Source organism: Gopherus evgoodei, chromosome 1 (genome assembly GCF_007399415.2).
Source record: "Gopherus evgoodei ecotype Sinaloan lineage chromosome 1, rGopEvg1_v1.p, whole genome shotgun sequence".
Lineage (NCBI taxonomy): Eukaryota > Metazoa > Chordata > Testudines > Testudinidae > Gopherus > Gopherus evgoodei.
The window spans coordinates 163,691,659-163,715,578 of record NC_044322.1 but is presented as its reverse complement, the minus strand read 5'-3'; the positions used below and the strand labels follow the sequence as shown (position 1 = coordinate 163,715,578).

Below are 23,920 nucleotides of genomic sequence, written 5' to 3'. Positions count from 1 at the left end.
TGTTTTGAACCTTTTATTGATCATAAAATACTATGTATCCGTTTTCCTGCAGGTGTGTATGTTCAGTTTGTAGTAAATACAGAGGTTTTGATTAAGTTTAAAAAAAAATTACAAACTGTGTAGCTCAGTAAACTGAGTTGTGTATACTTGCAGAACATGTATTAGAGCTATAATAGATCTGAAGGAATCTGTACTTCTGGGGGAATTCTGACCACTGTGTATAGGCAAAATTCAAGGAAAACTGCAAGAGCAGTCACATGCTCCTTCCTAACAGCGTAGGCATGTTGTTCAGGATGCCTGGAGGAGCCAGTGGAGAGGTAAATCATTGCGGAGGGAAGGTGGGGCTGGAGGTACCCCAAATGTTGGATCCTACCCTGTGCCAGGCTCCGCTGCTAGTCTTTGCTGGGATGGGGATGGGGGAAGATGGGACTTGCTCTACTCCTGCAAGGAGCAGCCAGGTCAGACCCATCCCCAGAAACCTCCCCCAGCTGTAGGAAGCTCTGCATACTCCCTCGTCTCTCACTTCCTGCCCCCAGTGCTCCTCAGCTGTGGAGGGAGGAATTACAGTACGGGGTAATACAGTACAGCTCCCCCCTCTGTCCAATCCCTTGCATCCAGATCCCACCATAATCAAACTCCCCTACCAAGCCTCACTTCCCCCCCCACGAGCTCCCACCTCTCTGAGCCTTACCCCAAGCATCTGGAGCACCCTTGCACCCAGACCTCATTGGGCCCTATGCCCTGCATCTGGACCCCCACCTCTGCACCCAGACTACCCCGCACCCCACCTCCACATCCAGAACTCCACCCCGATGAGCCTCACTCAGGATGAATTTGATTGAAATCGTGATTTAAATCAGTACTCAGGAAGACTCCATTTAATCATAGATTTCTACATAAAAGTGCATTCTTCTTGGTTGATATAACCTTAATACATATTCTTCAGAACTCAGAGATAGATGTAGGTTTCATTTTTAGAAGGTACACACTGTAGGTTTTTTTTAAGTGATTTATTTTGAAAACTTTTCAGATGAGTTTTACAGCTATATCAGAAAATGAATGCTTGTTTGGTTATTTCATTTACCAAAGGTAAATGAAGCAGATAGTTCACCTCCCAATGACTTCATAAATATTTCCAATTCAACAGGTTAATTATTACTATTTGGAGGATTTTCTTGCCATGCTGTATTAGGAGGAGAACATCACCAGACAGACATTTAAATTGTTTTATTTAACTAAAACAACAATGTTATGTATTCTGGACTTTTTTTCTACAACAGCTAATGGAATATTTCAACAAAACAAGCATATGCATTTTTGAATTTAGTTAAACATGCAAGTTTTTTAAAATCAGGTTTGTTTTTGCTAAAATTGTTTTAACTAAAATAGTTCAATGAAATATTTAAAAAAAATTTTAATAGACTATGTCAGCCAAGTCAACATGAGAAACTTTAAATATTGGCTTCTGCAGCTAACTCAGCTGTCTTCACCTTCATTTTCCTGTTTGTTCATAATCTGGAAAAGAAAAACAAGCTTTCCTGCTTTTTCAGGTCTCAAACGATTTATCAGTTTAGAATGAATTAGTCTAGGGTTTCTCAAATAGGGGTCCCCGCTTGTGTAGGGAAAGCCCCTTGTGGGCCAGACTGGTGTGTTTACCTGCCCCGTCCGCAGGTCTGACCGATAGTGGCTCCCACTGACTGTGGATCGCTGCTCCGGGCCAATGGGAGTTGCTGGAAGCGGCAGCAAGTAAGTCCCTTGGCCCACGCCGTTTCCTGCAGCCCCCATTGTCCCGGAGCAGCAATCCACAGCCAGTGGGAGCTGTGATTGGCTGGACCTGCGGCCAGAGGCTTTCTCTACACATGCAGTGACCTATGTTTGAGAAACCCTGAATTAATCCAAAAGAAGAAAATACTCTTTCTACACCATCAGAAGAAGCTACTGCTGTTAAAAATGAGATTATCACTTCAGTCTCTGAGTGCAAGTGGTTAAGTGGCTTCAACCAGTTCAGGGTGTGACTTTCTTTAAAACATCATCAGCAAACGTATTTCTTGAACGGTTCTTATTCCCAAACTGGATCTCTTTTACGGCCTGCTGCCATTATAGGTTTTCCCTTCTAGTAAGAGAATGGTATGGTAGATCTCAGATCAGTGAAGGCTACACTCAGAAAGACCTCAAGACTTCTGGAATATGCTGCTCAAACAGTTTCACTTTTGTTTCTACTGCCTATCCATCCCTTCTCACATTTATCTCCAGACTTCTCCTTGTCTAGATCTATTCTGCTCCCAGCAATCTTCTATCACTGAACTTTTTGAAACTTTGCACTTTTAGAGAGAGGTAAGATATTGACTCCATATACACAAATTTGCAGAAGGACAATGGAGTTGAGGTCTGTTATTTCTCACCTCTATATTCTTTATTTATTTAAAAACATTTTTTGCTGTTAACAAGCACGTTATTGCTGGAGATTCAAATCCAAAGTTTGAGAACTGCAAAACTAAGTATCTCTTATGGTATCTTCTAGACCAGTGGTTCTCAAACTTTTGTACTGGTGACCCCTTTCATATAGCAACCCTCTGAGTGCGACACCCCCAATAAATTAAAAACACTTTTTAATATATTTAACACCATTATAAGTGCTGGAGGCAAAGCAGGGTTTGTGGTGGAGGCTGACAGCTCGTGATCCCCCAGGTAATAACCTCACGACCCCCTGAGAGGTCCCAACCCCCAGTTTGAGAAGCCCTATTCTAGGCTGAGTACGGAGTCCCATTGGGTAGATAGAAAGATTACTTAGGTTAATCTGTACAGAAGCCCCCGGAACCTCATAAAATTGGGTCCCTAATCCATGAACTATTGGAACATATTTACAAAACTTTTCTTAAACATTACAATATATTGTCTCATATTATAGAATTAGAATTTATAATCCTTATTCCATGATGAGATAGTATAGCTCAAAGATATAGTTTAATTAAGATAGGTTTTTTCCCTCAAAAAGCATTTTATCAAAAAAAAATCAGATTTTTTTATTTTCTTAAAAAAAAATCATTGATTTTTATCCACACTGGCCTCATCCCCTGCATTCAGAGCCCCCCTGCACCCAGAGTCACCCAGTGAGCCCCAATCAGCTGCACCCATTCCCCCACTCACCCAGCACCTGGACCACCCCAATGAGCTTCCTGCTGAGCCAGATCCACGCACGCCTAAACCCACTCTGCTGAATCTCAATCACCTTCACCTGAACCCCCGCGCAGAGTCCCACTGCCCCTGCAACCTCCCAAAAGAGGTCCAGTGCATTCAGATCCCACCCACCCACCTGTACCCCCCACTGAACTGCCCTCATCCAGATTGCCTCATACAGCACCTTCTGACCCCACACTAAGTTTCTCCACTGTTGGCTCCTGCTGGGTTGAGCCTGCCTTCCCGCACCTGGTATGGAGAGGCAGGGCCCAGAGGTGTTTCTGGGGCAGGCCCAGCCCTTCCATTGGGTCAGGTTCAGCGTCACTGCCGAGTAATTGTCCAGGGGGGAGGTTTCAGGGAGATCTCCCACATCCATGCAGCCAGTTGCCTGTGCTCCCCACTGCCATGCTGGAGCCAATATTTATTTATTGACAAATAAGATTTGTAGAATGTTGCATATTTTTAAAATATGGTGCACAGAATATTTTTTTTTTGGTGCAGAAATCTGTGAAGAGTAAATCTGAAAGGCAAGGATGCTGGTACTGATGTAGCTTCACCATCAGCAGTATCCTCTGAAAAATAAGTAAATCTGTAGTACTGTTTAATCTTGGATTTATTTCTAACCTTTTAATCTGGCAGATACTGAACTATATTTTCCTGATTGCTCTTTACATGCAAACCTCTTGTTAGCCCTCTGTCTTTCAGAGAGAACTTCTTAACCACTTTCATTTTATAAACAAATGTTGGTTAGAACCACTTTTCTAAACTAACCTATTGAATATCACCTGTTCACTTTCATATGCTGCAATTAAGTTCATGTGCATGCAATTTTTGACTGAAGTAATCTGCAGTTTCTCAGACAAATTGGACAGAGTCTCATTGTACTTTGTCAGAACAGATCAAACTAGGTAGCTCTTGTGAAGTCTCTCATTCAGTTTACTGGATCCGTAGAAGTGTCTTGACATCATAGCTCTATGAAGGGGACAATCTGAATATGTTGCCATTGTTGTTAATTATACACTAGTGCCTTGTGGCCCTGAAGAGCCATGTTCTTCTTTAGTCTGTGATACAAGAAGAACTGAACTGCCTTTCCTTAAGCCTTCGAGTATTTCACTGTAAACAGAGCTGAACACCTCACCTAAAATTCTCATAATTTCTGCGTAACTTTTGATAGTAGGAAATCTTTCTGAGTTGTTGGGTGCTTCAGTTTTCTTCCTGAGAGTTCAGTAAACCAAAGTTTTATATACTTAAGCACTTCCCAACATTTTTGTCACACAATTCTGAATGTTCTGAAAAATCTGGGCCTGGGAACCCCAATTAATGAACACTTAACCATAATCCCTATATCTCTGTTCCTCGTTTGTAAAATTGATATTCCTTACCTCACAGGAGTGGTGTGAATTCATAGTTTGTAAGGCACTCAAATACTCTGGTGATGGGTGCTTTAAAAAAGAGGAAATTATTAACTCTTTATTCAGAGCTAGTTATGAAGAGTGCAGTAAATAAGGCATGGGGCCATCCAGTGAATGAGGAGGATAAAAAGAAATGTTGAATAGCTGCCAGTTAAGTGATCACTGTCCATCCTGTGCACTGAGCACTGTGTGATATAGGAGTTCAGACTAGATAATTACAGTAGTCCCTTCTGACCTTGACATTTATGAAAAAGGAAGGCATCCTATGGAATAAAAGAGTATATGAGCATGTAGTTAAAGACCATCAGAGGGGGATGAATTAAAATTACACAGCTCTGCCAAGCTGCCTCAACTGATCCTTCCACTATTCAATGTAGGTATATCTAACACAGTGAACCCTGCTGGAATGTGTGCAGGTAAATGCTGTAATTCAAATCCGTGGATCATAGCACAAAAAATGGTATATTCTCTTAGTCCTTTTTCATTTTATTGTAGATGAATAGATTTTTTTGTTTTGTGTTTTAAGACCAGAAGGGACCATCAGATCATCTAGTCTGATCTCCAGTTAATACAGACCAGAGAATTTCACCCAATTACTCCTGCATTGAGCCTAATAACTTGATTGGCTAAAGCATCGTCCATTAAGGCATCCGGTTATGATTTGAAGACATCATGGGATGGAGAATCCACCACTTCTCTTAGTAGTTTAACCTTTGTGCCACCTATACAGAACCATGCCCCAGCAGCTATTACCTGTTCTGGAGAGCAGAGTTAAGGTTGCGTTACCTTAACTTTGTATTTCCTGATTTCCAAAAGTTTAAGTTTAGCCCTTCTCCATATTCTAGAACCATGAGTGCCAGTGGACAGCCTTAACTTTGTGTTAACTATGGCTTTGTCTACACTGCAGTCTTATGTTGACCTAACATAGGTCAGTTTACAGCCACTGCATTAATTACTGCAGTGACAGATGTCCACACTACCTTCGCGCTCTCGCCTGGGAGCAGGGGGAGGAGTGGAGGGCAGTAGCAAAGGGCTTTTTGCCTCTGGCGGGGAGATACGCACCTGGAATCCAATCAGCTGCTGTGTTCCTGGTGGAGAGCCAGGACCCTGAGGGCAGCAGGATTCCCTACAGGGAGCCTAGGCAGCAGTCAAAGCCGGGAACCTGGGTGTCAGCCTGGCTTGGAGCGGAGACAGGACAGCAGCCTGGCTGGGGAGCCCAGGAACAGGCTCTCTCAGGGCTGGTGCTACCATTAAGGAGAACTAGGCAGTTTCCTAGGGCGCCAAGATTTGAGGGCGCTAAAAGTGGTGCCCCCAATTTTTTTTATATAGCAGTTCCTCCCCAAACGCACGATCACTGCTCCACTTCTCCCACCTCCCAGGCTTGCAGCACCAATCAGCTGTTTGGCACCACAAGCCTGGGAGGAGAATTAGAGCGGGGGCGGCGTGCTCGGGGAGGACACGGAGCAGAGGTGAGCTGGGGTGGGGAGGTGCTGCAAAGCTCTGAGGGGGAGCTGCCGCAGGGCTAGGAGCGGGAGGGGGTGCAAGGGGGAAGTTTCACCTTGGGTGCGAAGCTTCCTTGCACTGGCCCTGGGCTTTCTGGAGCTATGAAATTGACAAGAATAATAGCAAACAGTGGATGTAAATAATGCAGCGTCTGCACAGACACGGAATCGCCCTAACTACACCAACATAAGCTCTATGCCTCTCGTCAATGTTGTTATGTTGTCATAGCAGAGGAGTTACATTGGCGGAGGCTCATTTCAGTGTGTACACCTTCACTGTTTTGTCGATGAAAGCTGACTTTTGTTGACAAAACTGTAGTGTAGACAAGGGCTACTTTTTATTTAATATGTATTCAGTGTATAGATAAGTAAAACAATATGTATATTATGGTGTGGATATGTAGAGATTATAGTGTGTATATTATACATGTGTGCAGATCTAGTTATTGGATGCGTGAAACATGCAATCAAAGGCCTCCATGATATAAGAGAACTAGAAATGTAAAGGAGAACTTCAGTTTTTTTTGTATGAAGTAAATTTTCTAATCTTCCTTGGGAAGATATACAGTAGAACCTCAGAGTTACAAACACTGTGGGAATGGAGATAGTAACTCTGAACAAAATGTTATGCTTGTTCTTTCAGAAGTTTACAACAGAACAATGACTCAATACAGCTTTGAAACTTTACTATGCAGAAGAAAAATGCTGCTTTTAACCACCTTAATTTAAAAGCAACAAGCACAGAAAGTTTTCTTACCTTGTCAAATCTTTTAACTTTCCCTTTATCTTTGCAGTAGTTTACATTTAACACAGTACTGTACTATATTTGCATTTTTGTTTTTATTTTTGTTCTGCTGCTGCCTGATTGCGAACTTCTAGTTCCAAGTGAGGTGGGTGGTTGACTGGTTGTAACTCTGGTGTTTGTAACTTGAGGTTCTATTGTAAGTGGCCAGATAGTGTGGAAAAAGAACATTAATAGACATCTATTTAAATTATAAGTACAGTCACCTGGCAAAGCTACCCCACAACCTATAAAGGAATCCCAACTCATATTTTTCTTGTGGTGCTCCAGCCACCAGCGGTTTTCACCTTTCAGAATTGGTGCAGGCCCTTAAAGTACTGCTGCCATAAGTGGGGAAAGAGATGGAGCAGGATTTGTTGAGATGGAGGGATTTCCCCAAAGGCTCTGGCTTCTCTGATCCCAGACCTTTAGTAGTACACTATTCTCTGGATAAGGGAAGAAAATTTAGTTCATCCTCAGAATAGATTTGGAGCCACTCAGACATTAAATTAAGTGCAAATTTAAAACATTGAGTGTGGAGAACTTGTACCATGGTGCAATTATCTGAGGCCATAGCCCCATCACGCATCCACAGGCAGACCAGAACAAATTAGAGGAATCTGTTTTAGGGTTTTTATGTTGGTCCACTGTAAAATCTCAGGACCTCTCAAATTACTTAGATTGGCATAGGGAGGTATCTCATGGTCTTGTTGGAGTCTGTTCTCTCTCTTCTCTTGTTCTTTTCTTTTCCCTTGTATTTGTGGGGTGATATAGTTATAAATGTAATTCTTGTTTTGATGGAAAAGCATAATCAGGAGGGTTATGATGCATGGTGATGTAAAAGTGATGAAGCTCTGGATCATTATCATCTTCTCTGAAAGTTCATTCCACATCTGGATCCCCTAGACCAGTGTTTCCCAAACTTGGGATGCTGCTTGTGTACGGGAAGCCCCTGGCGGGCTAGGCCGGTTTGTTTACCTGCCCCGTCCAGAGGTCTGTCCGCTCATGGTTCCCACTGGCCGCGGTTTGCTGCTCCAGGCCAATGGCAGCTGCTGGAAGTGGCGCGGGCCGAGGGATGTACTGGCTGCCACTTCCTGCAGCTCCCATTGGCCTGGAGCAGTGAAACATGGCCCGTGGGAGCCGCGATTGGCCAAACCTGCAGAAGTGGCAGGTAAACAAACTGGCCCAAGCCCGCCAGGGGCTTTTCCTACACAAGTGGCATCCCAAGTTTGGGAAACACTGCCCTAGACTGAAGCTGCCTTGTCTTTGACTTGCATGTTTTGCTCTGAGCATTATAATCTCTGTTGTCCCTGAGAAAGGCATCTTGGATGGCAGTTTGTAGTTGCTCTTGAATTCCTCAAAGTAGCTAGGATCTGATCTATTAATGGCCTCAAAGATCAGGACCAAGGCCTTGAACTGACAGTAGAAGACTGGGGGAGAGTTGAGGGACCAGAGGAATGGGAATGATGCACTCAGTGTGTGTCTTAACTTAGAAAGAGGTGTTTGGTCTCTGTATCAGCTGGAGCCTGTCCATTATTTTTACATCATTTTAGATACAGCAAATTACAGTAATCCACTCTGGAGGTAACATGCTGAGATTACCATAATCAAGTTCTCTTATGGGAGGAAAGAGCAAAGTTTGTTAGTAAGATGGAGATGAAAAACAGCCTTTTTTATCACTGTGCACTGATACACGGGTGCCCTCCCACCAACAGCACAAGAAAAAGAACTCCACATGGACTCCTCCTGAGGGTCGAAATGACAGCCTGGACCTATACATTGAATGCTTCCGCCGGCGTGCACAGGCAGAAATCGTGGAACAACAACATCGCTTGCCTCACAACCTAGTCATGCAGAACGCAATGCCATCCACAGCCTCAGAAACCACCCTGACATTATCATCAAAGAGGCTGATAAAGGAGGTGCCGTTGTCATCATGAACAGGTCTGACTATCAAAAGGAGGCAGCCAGACAACTCTCCAATACCAAATTCTACAGGCCACTTCCCTCAGATCCCACTGAGGAATACACTAAGAAACTACAGCATCTACTCAGGACACTCCCTACACTAACACCAGAAGAAATCAACATACCCCTAGAGCCCCGACCAGGGTTATTCTATCTACTACCCAAGATCCACAAACCCGGAAATCCTGGATGCCCCATCATCTCAGGCATTGGCACTCTCACTGAAGGACTGTCTGGATATATGGACTCTCTACTCAGACCCTATGCCACCAGCACTCCCAGCTATCTCCGCGACACCACTGATTTCCTGAGGAAACTACAATGCATTGGTGACCTCCCAGAAAACACCATCCTAGCCACCATGGATGTAGAGGCTCTCTACACAAACATCCCACACACAGATGGAATACAAGCTGTCAGGAACACTATCCCTGATGATGCCACAGCACAACTGGCTGCTGAGCTCTGTGCCTTTATACTTACACACAACTATTTCAAATTTGATGACAATATATATCTCCAGATCAGTCGCACTGCTATGGGCACCCACATGGCCCCACAATATGCCAATATCTTCATGGCCGACCTGGAACAACGCTTCCTCAGCTCTTGTCCACTCACACCCCTTCTCTATCTACGCTACATTGATGACATCTTCATCATCTAGACCCATGGGAAGGAGAGACTGGAAAAATTCCACCATGATTTCAACAGCTTCCACCCCACCATCAAACTCAGCCTGGACCAATCTACATGGGAGGTCCACTTTCTTGACACCACGGTGCAAATAAGTGATGGTCACATTAACACCACCCTATATCGAAAACCCACCGACCGCTATGCCTACCTTCATGCCTCCAGCTTCCATCCCGGGCACATCACACGATCCATTGTCTACAGCCAAGCACTGAGGTACAACCGCATCTGCTCTAACCCCTCAGACAGAGACCAACACCTACAAAATCTCCACCAAGCATTCTCAAAACTACAATACCCGCATGAGGAAATAAGGAAACAGATCAACAGAGCCAGACGTGTACCCAGAAGCCTCCTACTGCAAGACAAACCCAAGAGAGAAACCAACAGGACTCCACTGGCCATCACATACAGCCCCCAGCTAAAACCCCTCCAACGCATCATCAAGGATCTACAACCCATCCTGGACAATGATCCCACACTTTCACAGGCCTTGGGTGGCAGGCCAATCCTTGCCCACAGACAACCTGCCAACCTGAAACATATTCTCACCAGTAGCTGCACACCACACCATAATAACTCTAGCTCAGGAACCAATCCATGCAACAAACCTCGATGCCAACTCTGCCCACATATCTACACCAGCGACACCATCAGAGGACCTAACCAGATCAGCCACACCATCACTGGTTCATTCACCTGCACATCCACCAATGTAATATACGCCATCATATGCCAGCAATGCCCCTCTGCTATGTACATCGGCCAAACTGGACAGTCTCTACGGAAAAGGATAAATGGACACAAATCAGACATTAGGAATGGCAATATACAAAAACCTGTAGGAGAGCACTTCAACCTCCCTGGCCACACTATAGCAGACCTTAAGGTGACCATCCTGCAGCAAAAAAACTTCAGGACCAGACTTCAAAGAGAAACTGCTGAGCTTCAGTTCATCTGCAAATTTGACACCATCAGCTCAGGATTGTGCTAGGGGTCATAGTGGACCACAAGCTTAATATGAGTCAACAGTGTGATACTGTTGCAAAAAAAGCAAACATGATTCTGGGATGCATTAACAGGTGTGTTGTAAACAAGACACGAGAAGTCATTCTTCCGCTTTACTCTGCGCTGGTTAGGCCTCAACTGGAGTATTGTGTCCAGTTCTGGGCACCGCATTTCAAGAAAGATGTGGAGAAATTGGAGAGGGTCCAGAGAAGAGCAACAAGAATGATTAAAGGTCTTGAGAACATGACCTATGAAGGAAGGCTGAAGGAATTGGGTTTGTTTAGTTTGGAAAAGAGAAGACTGAGAGGGGACATGATAGCAGTTTTCAGGTATCTAAAAGGGTGTCATCAGGAGGAGGGAGAAAACTTGTTCACCTTAGCCTCCAATGATAGAACAAGAAGCAATGGGCTTAAACTGCAGCAAGGGAGATTTAGGTTGGACATTAGGAAAAAGTTCCTAACTGTCAGGGTAGTTAAACACTGGAATAGATTGCCTAGGGAAGTTGTGGAATCTCCATCGCTGGAGATATTTAAGAGTAGGTTAGATAAATGTCTATCAGGGATGGTCTAGACAGTATTTGGTCCTGCCATGAGGGCAGTGGACTGGACTCGATGACCTCTCGAGGTCCCTTCCAGTCCTAGAGTCTATGAGTCTATGATTGAACAAAGACTGTGAATGGCTTGCCAATTACAGAACCAGTTTCTCCTCTCTTGGTTTTCACACCTCAACTCCTAGAACAGGGCCTCATCCTCCCTGATTGAACTGACCTCGTTATCTCTACCTTGCTTGCTAGCACACATATATATACCTGCCCCTGGATATTTCCATTACATGCATCTGAGGAAGTGGGTATTCACCCACGAAAGCTCATGCTCCAAAACGTCTGTTAGTCTATAAGGTGCCACAGGATTCTTTGCTGCTTTTACAGATCCAGACTAACACGGCTACCCTCTGATACTTTTTTATCACTGACAGTATCAGATCATCCAGGCTTAGTGATGAGGCAGAAAAATAAGAGGCCGAACTTTGTCAAACTGGATGCATATTTTCAAAGAAAGGAAAGTGTCCCAGGTAGTTTCTAGAAAAAACAGCAGCATTGGCTTTCAGTGAACTCCTGCTGTTTTTTTGATTTATAAGCCTTGGAAGGTTTAGGATGTAGCTGAGACTGTCTCTCTGAACCAGTGACATATTATCACAGTTAATATCAGGAGAGGTGTTTGAGCTGGTGTTCCTTCAATATAAATGAGATTTGCTGGCAAGCCTCATGTCACTGGGAGAAGAGCTTACACTCTCACTATGTTTAATTGATCTCCTTTACCTTTTGCAGAAAAAGGTAAGTGATGGTTTAGATGAGCAATTACAGTTACCACTACGTGTCCTGAAAAGAAATGATTTGAGGAGTTGATGTGCTGTGCTACCTATGCCTTGTCCACCATCTAATACTGCAAATTATGGAGATAGAGCCATAACCATGAAGATAGGGGCTTTCAGTGGTACCACATATACTATGTCCTTGTCTGAAGCCCAGTTGAGAGGGATCCAGGATGTTAGCACATGCCACTTCCTCACAGATTTTTGCCTGAGAGTCTGAGGTTGAAGAAAAGGTCATAGTTGGAACGGTCTTCTGGATCAAGTATTAAATTACTGAGGATTAGGTGAAGTTAGTTTTTCAGGGAGATTCTCTGAAACAAGGCTGCAATGGTTCCTTTAAGGAGTGGAAGGCATTGATAGTTTCCATTAGGTGCTTTTCCTAACTAGCACAATTACTAAAGTGATTCATATATGGTAGCTCAGATCTTTTTCAGAGTTTCTTGAGATTCACCAGTGCAATGGAGCCAAACTATGGGAATGGGCGATGTAGTTTGGTCAATTAGAACTAATCTACATGGATTTCAGTAAAGCATTTGATCCAGTTCCACATGGGAAATTATTAATTGGGATTAATACGAGAATTGAAAGATTAGTAAGGAACAGATTAAAGGAGAGACTGCAATGGGTCATACTGAAAGGAGTACTATCAGGCTGGAGAGAGGTTACTAGTGCAATTTCTCAAGGATTGGTCCTGGGACCAATCTTATTTTAACATTTTCTTTAATGACCTGGGCACAAAAAGTGGGTGTGCGCTAATAAAATTTGCAAATGACACAAAATTGGGAGGTATTGCCAATATAGAGGAGGACTGGAATATCATACAGAAAAATTTTGACCCTGAAAACTGACATAATAGAAATTAGATGAAATTTAATAGTGCAGAGTGCAAGGTCAAGCACTTACGGACTTACTACAAGAATTTTTGCTATAAGCTGTGGACAGGTCAGTTGGAAGCGACAGAGGACAACGAGAGACCTGGGTGTATTGGTTGATCATGGGCTGACTATGACCTGCCTATGTGATGCGGCTGTGTGAAAGGCTAATGCAGTCCTAGGATGCATAACTTGAGGTATTTCCAGTAGAGTTAGGGAAGTGGGGCTAAAATCCTAACTTTGTTTCAAGACTGAGCTTGATAAGTTTATGAAAGGGATGGTGTGCTTGCCTACCATGTGTGTGGCCCATCTGTGACTGCTGTTGACAAATATCTCCAGTGGTAGGAGATGGGACAGTAGATGGGGGTGGAGGGGAGGGTTCTGAATTCTCTCTCACTTGTCTGGCTGGAGAGTCTCGCCCATATGCTTATGGTCTAATTGATTGATGTATTGGGGTCAGGAAGAGATTGGCAGAGTCCCTGGTGTTTTTTCACCTTCCTCTGCAGCATGGGGCATTGCTCACTTGGTTTGAATTAGAGTAAATGTTGGATTCTCTGTAACTTGAAGTGTGTAAATCAAGATTTGAGGATTTCAGTAACTCATGCAAAGGTTATGTATCTTTTACGGGTGTTGGGTGGGTGAAGTTCTCTAATGTGTGATTATGCAAGAGGACAGCGTAGATAATCATGATGGTCCCTTCTGGCCTTAAAGTCTCTAAGTTTTAAATTTTTCTGCCTCATTTAGCTCCATTCCTGTTCAATCAATCTAGTCAGCAAAGAATGTGAGCTCTGCTGTAATTTGAATGCTGGGTCCAACTCTGGATTGCATTCTGGCTTCATTTGCTAGTTTGCTATGTTGAATAGCTACATTGGCCATGATTTGGTGTTGTGTTAGTGGAAAAGAAGAATGTATTTGTTTCTTTGTTGTGGTGATGTAGCCCTGTGAATAGTTTTTCGTGCTATTGGCATATGAATTAGGATTCTGTTTTGTACTATTTTCATTGTAATCATTTGCCTGTACATTTCTTCCTCTGTAGTTCATCTGAGCTATGATGATCTATGATGGCTAGGGACCAAAGTGTCAATTGTAATGGTCATCAAGTCGTCGTGCTTATTGGGAACCTTACTTTGTAGGTGATTGGCTTGTTGTCCCAGAATGAGTTGAACATTGAATAATCAAATATTTTCAAGGATGAACCAGCCTTGATTGCTTCCCTAGTAAGATGAAGGAAAGGCCCTGATTTTCATTAGGATGTGACAGTGGCTGGCCCAAAGAGTAGAATGTTTGTGGTTTCTCGCATACTGGAAATTGAGTTCCGAGTGTATTTGGCTAAGTGTGAGAGCAGGAGATGATCTGAAAGCATCCAGTGGTTCCTCTGTAAACGAAAAGATCGCACACTAATACTGGTGCTACTTGTATGGAAGTTGAAGTTGCTGAGTGTGATGACCCTCGAGGTTCCAGAACATTGCTGGCCAGCAGATCCATTATGTTCCTCCAGGAAATTTCCAGGATTTTCATCTGAAGAATCCAGACCACCAAGAGGCCTAGATTTTTTTTATTTTTGCCCTTTGCCTCACACATCAGATAGGTGCACTCAAATGTTAGTGTTTCTGCAGTGCATTTTCCCCTGCATCTGAGGTTGGAGGGATTAGGACAGCTATACTGCATACTTATTTATTCTTTCTAGCTCAGGAGTCAGCAACCTTTCAGAAATGGTGTGCTGAGTCTTCATTTATTCACTCTAATTTAAGGTTTCGTGTGCCAGCAATACATTTTAATGTTTGTAGAAGATCTCTTTCTATAAGTCAATAATATATAACTACACTATTGTTGTATGTAAAGTAAATAAGGTTTTAAAAATGTTTAAGAAGCTTCATTTAAAATTAAATTAAAATGTAGAGCCCCTCAGACCGGTGGCCAGGACCTGGGCAGTGAGATTGCCGCTGAAAATCAGATTGTGTGCCGCCTTCGGCACTCATGGCATAGGTTGCGTACCCCTATTCTAACTCATTATTGGATCTTTCTTGGCTTTCAATATATTGTAATTACTACATATGGATTGGATGTACTAGGGTCACGTTGAAAGTAGCATTGAACCAGGTTTGTGGTGCAGGCAAGGTCAGGTTTCAAGAATCAGATCTTGAATGGTGTTTGTTTTTGTTGATGATGACCTTGTATTCATCAGCAGAAGCCTGACTTTCTCAGTTTCTCTCTGTCTTCATCCCAGTGACAGCAGGAATTGGTAAAGAGAGGAACAATTGGTTTCCAGATTTTTCAGTAGGCCTTGTATTCCAGTTCTTAAAATTTTGAGTGTTTGACATTGATGTGCTGGCCTCTCCTGGAAAAGGTTTGCACAGTGGAATTGATCTATGGAACCAAGCACAAAAATGTGCAAAATTTGTATGTGGAATTGTTCCAGTTGGTAAATAGCCTGGTTAATTTGGGCTGCCTCCAACCTGAAACATTCCAGAAGCTGAAGTTGATACAGTATGCTTGCAGTTGCCTACCTATTAAATGGTGCTTCACAATAAGTGTACATACAGCATCACTGCTGCTCAATCGCCTAGTTTCCTTTTGGCTTCCATGTTGTATTTAAGTTATTTAACATATAAAACCTAAATATAATGGAACTTTGCCCTCTGAGAAACCAGTATGTCTGTGTTGTTACTGCAGCTGTCCTCTATAATGAAGCTTGAATGAGATACTGCTTGGTTTAAGTGGGTGGAGACTACTGGTGTGGCATTCTGATCTTCTCTGGAAGTTATTTTACCTCTAGATCCACCGGAGCCTGGTTTTGTTTAACCTTTTAGGTGTGCTGCAACGGGGAACATGAGACCAGGATCCTTATGTGATGCCTTTTTAATCTAATGTTTTGGTGTATACTTAGTTGCCAGTTCCACTGATTTCCAGAGTGCTCTGCAAGATGAGAGAGGATTTGGCCAAACTATATGTATGGCTTTGTTGTGGTTGATGCAGTTTTGTTTCACAAGCAGCCTGAATCTGTCAACCAAGGATTTTGCCTTTGCTTCTGGATCTGCTGGTGCAGGATGAAGGGAAGATTCTGTACTCAGATCTGAATTCCCTTCATCTCAGAGTTGGGCTGCTGGATGGATATTGGAAGTAGAGCATTCACGCTCTTTACCCATCCAGAATATTTTAGTGAACAGTAGAAGGCCTCTGTGAGGTGCTCACCTGGTGAAATGGGCAAGGTTTTCTTGCTGGTGTCATCAGAAGTCCCTGATTCCACAAGAAACGTTGGTGCTGGCGATCTTAGTCCTGGTCTACACTACAATTTTAGATTGAATTTATCAGCGTTACCTCGATTAAAGTCTAGACCTGTCCACACGATGAAGCCCTTTTTTCTGACTTAAAGGGCTCCTTAAATCGATTCTTTACTCCACCTCCGACGAGGGGATTAGCGCTGAAATCGGCCTTGCTGGGTCGAATTTGGGGTGGTGTGGATGCAATTCAACGTTATTGGCCTCTAGGAGTGATCCCAGAGTGCTTCATTGTGACCGCTCTTGTCATAAACAGATAAGTAAGAGTTAATAGAACAGAAGTACTTCATTTCTCTTTTGCCTGTAAAGGGTTAAGATCTGTGAGCCTGGCTGTCACCTGACCAGAGGACCAATCAGGGGACAGGATACTTTCAAATCTTGAGGGAGGGAAGTTTGTGTGTGTGCTGTTAGTTTTTGGCGGCTGTTCACTCTGGGGGCTCAGAGGGACCAGGCGTGCAACCAGATTTCTCTCCAATCTCTCCGATACAGGCTCTTATAAATTCAGAATAGTGAGTACTGGGTAGATAAAGCGAGTTAGGCTTATGTTTGTTTTCTTTATTTGAAAATGTGTATTTTGCTGAAAGGATTTTAATTTGTACTTGTATATTTAGGCTGGGAGGGTATTCCCAATGTCTATAGCTGAAAGACCCTGTACCTATTCCATTTTAATTTACAAAGATAAATTTTTTACTGTTTTTCTCTCTTTAATTAAAAGTTTCTTATTTAAGAACCTGATTGTTTTTTTATTCTGGTGTGAGACCCCGGGGGACTGTGTCTGGATTCACCAGGGAATTGGTAGGGAGAAAGGAGGGAAGAGGGGGAGAGAGGCTAATTTCTCTCTGTGTTAGGATTATTGTCTCTCTCAGGGAGAGGGAGAGAGGAGGAGGGGGGAAGGTGGATTTTCCTCTCTGTTTTAAGATTCAAGGAGTTTGAATCACAGTGATCTTCCAGGGTAACCCGGGGAGAGGCAACGATGGGGGAAAGGGTTTACTTTCCTTGTGTTAAGATCCAGAGGGTCTGGATCTTGGGCATCCCTGGGCAAGGTTTTGTGGGGACCAGAGTGTACTAGGCACTGGAATTCCTGGTTGGTGGCAGCGCTACAAGTATTAAGCTGGTAATTGAGCTTAGAGGAATTCATGCTGGTACCCCATCTTTTGGACACTAAGGTTCAGAGTGGGGAATTATACCATGACAGCTCTGTACAGTGCTCTCAACTCAAATGCACTGGCCAGCTAGACAGGAAAAGGCCCATGAACTTTTGAATCTCATTTCCTGTTTGGACAGCGTGGCAAAATGCAGGTGACTGCAGATCTCATCAGCAGAGATGACCATGATGGAGTCCCAGAATCGCAAAAGAGCTCCAGCATGGACCGAACGGGAGGTATGGGATTTGCTCACCATATGAGGAGATGAATCTGTGCTAGCTGAACTCCATTCCAGTAAACAAAATACCAAAACATTAGAAGAAGTCTCAAAGGGCGTGAAGGACAGAGGCCATAACAGGGACACACAGCAGTGCCGCGTGAAAATTAAGAAGCTAAGGCAAGCCTACGTAAAAACCAGAGAGGCAAACGGCAGCTCCGGATCAGAGCCCCGAACATGCCGCTTCTATGATGAGCTGCATGCCATTCTAGGGGGTGCAGCCACCACTACCCCAACCCTCTGCTTTGATTCCGTCAATGGAGAATCATGCAACAGGGAAGCGGGTTTTGGGAACGAGGAAGATAGCTCACAGCAAGGAAGCAGAGAAACCGGTTTCCCCAACAGCCAAGATATGTTTTTCAAGCTGGACCTGGAGCCAGTAACCCCCAAACCCACCCAAAGCTGTGCTCTCGGACCCTGAAGGTGGAGAAGGGACCTCTGGTGAGTGTACCTTTTATAAATATTACACATGGTTTAAAAGCAAGCGTGTTTAATGATTAATTTGCCCTGGCATTTGTGGCCAGTACAGCTACTGGAAAAGTCTGTTAATGTGTCGGGGGATGGAGCAGAAATTCTCCAAGGACATCTCCGTAAAGTTCTCCTGGATGTACTCCCAAAGCCTTTGCAAAATGTTTCTGGGGAGGGTGACCTTATTCCGTCCGCCATGGTAGGACACTTTACCACACCAGGCCAGTAGCACGTAGTCAGGAATCATTGCATAACAAAGCATGGCAGCGTATGTTGCTGGCATTCAGACAACATCCATTCTTTATCCCCCTGTGCTATCCTCAGGAGAGTGGTGATATTCATGGTCACCTGGTTGAAATAGGGTGGTTTTATTAAGTGGACATTCAGAGTTGCGCGTTCCTGCTCTGCTGTTTGCCTGTGGTTGAACAGAAATGTTCCCTGCTGTTAGCCACGTGGTGGGAGGAGGGGTGAAGCGTGAGAGATCTCTCACACCAAACCGGCAGGCCTTCAATACAAGAGGCAAAATACGACCTTTTAACGCCACTCTCCCCTTTCCTCCACCAGCTACAAATGTTTCTCCTTCACAGAGGCTAGTGAAGATTAGAATGCGGAAAAAAAACGCACTCGGGATGAAATGTTCTCTGAGCTCCTGCTGTCCTCCAAGACTGACAGAGCACAACAGATTGTGTGGAGGCAGACAGTGTCAGAATGCAGGAAAGCACAATATGAACATGAGGAGAGGTGGCAGGCTGAAGAGAGTAAATGGTGAGCTAAAGATGATAGGTGGCGTCAGCTTGCTGACAGAAGACGAGTTGATGCTCAGACTGCTGGATGATCAAACTCATATGCTCTAGTGTATGGTTGAGCTGCAGGAAAGACAGCAGGAGCACAGACCGCTGCTACAGCCCCTGTGTAACCAACAGTCCTCCTCCCCAAGTTCCATTGCCTCCTCACCCAGATGCCCAAAAATGCAGTGTGGGGGCCTCCAGCCACTCCACTCTAGAGGATTGCCCAAGCAACAGAAGGCTGGCATTCAATAAGTTTTTTAAAGATTTTAAATTTTCAAGTGCGGTGTGGTCTTGTCCTTCCCTCCTCCCCTACCCCTCCCAGGCTACCCTGGCAGTTATCCCTCTGTGCGATGAATTAATAAAGAATTCATGAATGTGAAGCAACAATGACTTTATTGCCTCTGCAAGCGGTGATCGAAGGGGGGAGGGGAGGTTGGCTAGCTTACAGGGAAGTAGAGTGAACCAAGTGGGGGGCGTTCATTAAGGAGAAACAAACGGAACTTTCACACCGTAGCCTGGCCATTCATGAAACTGGTTTTCAAAGCTTCTCTGACACACACTGCACCCTCCCGTACTCTTCTAACCGCCCTGCTGTCTGGCTGCACCTAATCAGCGGCCAGATGATTTTGCCTCCACCTCCCACCCCACCATAAATGTTTCCCCCTTACTCTGAGATATTGTGGAGCGCAGAGCAAGCAGTAATAATAATGGGAATATTGGTTTCGCTGAGGTCTGTCCAAGTCAGTAAACTGTGCCAGCATGCTTTTAATTGTCCAAATGCACATTCTACCACCATTCTGCACTTGCTCAGCCTGTAGTTGAACTGCTCCTGACTACTGTCCAGGCTGTCTGTGTATGGCTATATGAGCCATGGCATTAAGGGGTAGGGTGGGTCCCCAGGGATAACTATAGGCCAGGGGTAGGCAACCTATGGCACACATGCCGAAGGTGACACGCGAGCTGATTTTCAGTGGTACCACACTGCCCGCGTCCTAGCCACTGGTCCTGGAAGCTCTGCATTTTCATTTAATTGTAAATGAAGCTTCTTAAACATTTTAAAATCCTTATTTACTTTACATTCAACAATAGTTTAGTTATGTATTATAGACTTATAGAAAGAGACCTTCTAAAAATGTTAAACTGTATTACTGGCACACAAAGCCTTAAATTAGAGTGAATAAATAAAGACTTGGCACACCACTTCCGAAAGGTTGCCGACCCCTGCTATAGGCATTTGAACAGCCCCAACGGTTATTTTCTAGTCTGGGAAGAAAGTCCCTTCCTGCAGCTTTTGAAACAGACCGGAGTTCCTGAAGGTGCAAACATCATGTACCTTTTCCTGCCATCCTACGTTGATGTTGGTGAAATGTCCCTTGTGATCCACTAATGCTTGCAGCAGCATTGAAAAGTACCCCTTTCAGTTTATGTACTCGCTTGCTTGGTGCTCTGATGCCAAGATAGGGATATGAATTCCATCTGTCGCGCCACCACAGTTAGGAAATCCCATTGCAGCAAAGCCATCCACTATGACCTGCACGTTTCCCAGAGTTACTACTGTTGATAGCAGCAGCTCTTTGATTGCGTTGGCTACTTGGATCACAGCAGCCCCCACAGTAGATTTGCCCACTCCAAATTGATGCCCGACTGACTGGTAGTTTTCTGTCATTGCAAGCCTCCACAAGGCTATTGCCACTCGCTTCTCATCTGTGAGGGCTGCACTCATCTTGGTATTCTGGCGCTTCAGGGCAGAGGAAAGCAAGTCACAAAGTTTCATGAAAATGCCCTTACACATGCAAAAGTTTCCTAGACACTGGGAATTGTCCCAGACCCGCAACACTATGCAGTATCACCAGTCTGTGCTTGTTTCCCAGGCCCAGAATCGGTGTTCCGCAGCATGAACCTGCCCCCATTAACACCATGATGTGCACATTGCCGGGGCCCGTACTTTGTGAGAAGCCTACGTCCATGTCTATGTCCTCATCGCTTTCGTCACCACGATGCCTTTCGCCGCCTCATCTGGTTTCGCTTTGGCAGGTTCTGGTTCTGCATATACTGCAGGATAATGCGTGTGGTGTTTACAGTGCTCATAATTGCCTTGGTGATCTGAGCGGACTCCAGGATCCCAGTGCTATGGCGTCTGGGCTGAAACAAGGCGCGAAACGATTGTCTGCTCTGACAGAGAGGGGGGCGACTGATGACATGGCTTACAGGGAATTAAAGTCCACAAAGGGGGTGGCTTTGCATAAAGGAGAAACAGAAACAACTGTTACACAGAATGGCCCCTTCAAGGATTGAACTCAAAACCCTGGGTTTAGCAGGCTGTTGATTTTACGGAGGGAGGAAGCAAATGAATACAAAACAAATCGGGTCTATGTCTTGTTTTGATCCACTCCATCTATCTTTTACATCTTTAGGGTGGCAGCAGAAAGTGTAGTTTGACTGCTAGCATCGTCATCTTCTGGGTCCTCGGCAGAAGATGCTGCATTACGACTGCTAGCCATCGTCATCTCCTGAGTGCTCGGCGGAAGATCAGAATGATCTGGCTGAGTCACTCTCGTGTCTGCCCAGGCATCCCTAACTGACCTCACCGAGATCGGTTAAAAGAGCACCCAGGAATGCGACTGTTTGAGCTGATGGCAATCTGTTCCCTGTTACTTTTCAATGAAAACATCCTTTCTGGTTGCCTTTACGTCTCTGAGGATGGTAGAGAGAGATCCAAGCATTGATGGTGGTCCCTCCTTATACTGTTTTGTTACCTAGACAAGGTGTCTGTAAGGGCACATCCTAAGTTCTGGCTTCCATGTATTCCATGATTCCACAACTGTGGTTTCTTCTGAATTTACTCTCTTTTCCCCAGAGTTGTGCTGCAAATATAAACTTGATTTTTTAAATAAAATTTTGTTCAACCCTGGAGGACAAATTAAAAAGTGTTTGTTTAAGATAAAACCTTGAACAGAGTGCGAGCCAATGAAATGACCTCTACAGAGTACCTGAAGCAGTAGCTCTTAAGAGGAGTGAACCCAGTTAGGGCTCTGTGGACTTCATGATGCATGGGACTTGGCATTTTTCAAGGTTTTATAGAGCCTGGCATTTTAGCCACAGAATTTGCCATTTTGATGCAACAAGACATCCAGCCTTTGTGTGTCTATCTCCCTGCCCTGAAGTTGCCTCTTGCACTTCAGTTTTCCCTGCCTAAAAGGTAATAAAGTGAGTTGTAGTGCATACTTCATGACGGAGCTGTGCAACAGGGGTCAGGAAGTTAGGGCTAGTGTCCAGCTTGTAGTCAGGGAGTGTAGGATCCAGAAATGTAGATTGGTGAACTAGGCTGTCTTTTGTCAAGCTGCCTGGACAACATCTTGGGAACAGCGGCCTGGGAATTATAGCTGGCCTGCTTGGAGGTCATAGCAAAAATTCCTATCTTTGAAAATAATCGCTGACATATTTTATTGGTATTTTTAATTAACGAATCATGGGTGAGGGTGTCTGTGAATGGGAGTTAAGGGTTACAGTACTCTTCTCTCTCAGTGAATATTCAGCCACAATTGAGATCAGAGGCACTCAGGCTGAAGCTTTATCAGTATAAATGAGAGGGAGCATTCTCAGAGGGTCTTTGTTTTGGAATTTGCTTCCCACTTTGGTCCTCCAGTGTCCAAGTTTGTTAACATTGTGGGCGCCCTGCAAAACCATCTTCTGTCTTCTTTCTGATGTCAGGGATAGGGTAGACTTAAGGGGATATGATATTGAGCAGTCCTTTCATTATTTAGTTATTTTAATGTTTGGGATTGGCTTCTAAAAGGACCTTGAATTGCATTTTAGAAATTTAAATAAATAAAAAATGGTGGTAGAATAAATTAATGCTTTAAAATAATTTACAGGTTATTGCTGCAGAACTTAGTCCATTGTGTTGCAGTGTACACAAGGTCCCAAATGTATCCTCTATTTTAAATAGTGTCCAAGACATTTTATAACTATTGTTTAAATGACTCTGCAAATTAACAATTTCCTAGTTTCCCAAGTGTTATGTGTCAGCATAATTTTAAAAGTTCCCTTTGTCGTATTCATAGACTTTTGAACCACTACATTGTGGCAGCTATGTCCATAATTTAAAAAAAAAACAAACTCAACATGAGGAAAATTTGTTTTAACAGAGACAGCTTTCTGGTATCAGCCTGTTGAAGAATTTTAATGAAGATTTTTTTTATGTCTTATCTTGGAAAGAGCTGTTGTCTAGTTTTCAGAATTGAAGACTTGCCTACATTAGGAAATTGTAGGGGAGAAAAAAAATCTCAGTGGTATTACCATTAGATCAGCATCAGTAGGAGAGGTGGTATAGAGGTTTCAGCAACTGGACCCTTTTTAACCAACTTGTCAATTAAACCTGCTTTTTTCAAGTTGAACATAGCAGTAATATGTCAGAATCCACCAGTACCTCATCTGTGTTAGCGCTTCAGCTTAAAACTAGTTTAGTTTTAAAATATTGTTTTCCACGTAGTCTGCCTAGAGCTGGGCAAAAATAGATTTTTGATTCGCTGGTAGTTCTGAAAAATAAAAATAAATCTTTCAGGTTGATCCAAAAAACAAAATTCAGAAAAAAAAAGTCAGTTTTGGAAAACTTTATTCATCTTGAAATGTTTTGTTTTGAGGCATTTTTAAATGGCCAAATTCAGAAAATGGAGGAAGTAGTTGGGCCCTACTTTTAATATTTAGCCCAGTTAGGACACTCACCTAAAATATAGGAAACCTGGTTTCACTTCTCCCCTCTGCTTAATATGGAGCAGCTCTAATTCCACCTGAGTGTCTATTCTTTTATTGTGATTCTGCAATATTTTCCGTTCACTTACATTTTTGTGTTGTCCTTTTCTGCTGTGTGAGAGACTCTCATAATCCAGGAGAACTGAAGTGATGAAATTGATTGTACAGAAAGATCTCTCATGGCATAGAATAGAGAAATTAGACAACTATATTTTCTTCTAATCTCTTTTCAATTATAATTTTAGATGTTACTTGTAAAAATGGGAGCTAAACAATTTTTCTAACACATTTTTTAGTTCCCTGTTACTTTTCAGTGAAAACATCCTTTCTGGTTGCCTTTACATCTCTGAGGATGGTACAGAGAGATCCAAGCATTGATGATGGTCTCTCCTTATACTGTTTTTGTTACCTAGAGAAGAGGTCTG

At 43.6% G+C, this 23,920-nt stretch overlaps 1 protein-coding gene across 4 annotated transcripts in view; it reads left to right on the top strand.

The window, feature by feature from the left end:
- DYRK1A (dual specificity tyrosine phosphorylation regulated kinase 1A) overlaps nucleotides 1-23,920 on the top strand; it is a 165,576-nt gene that overhangs the window by 78,732 nt on the left and 62,924 nt on the right. Inside the window, exon 1 of one of the 4 annotated variants that reach the window (XM_030577774.1) lies at nucleotides 229-317. The exons of the other annotated variants lie outside the window; for them this stretch is intronic. The gene's annotated coding sequence lies outside the window, so the exon portion shown is untranslated. Of the gene's footprint in view, nucleotides 1-228; nucleotides 318-23,920 lie in introns of those variants that run through there. 4 annotated transcript variants of the gene reach the window in all.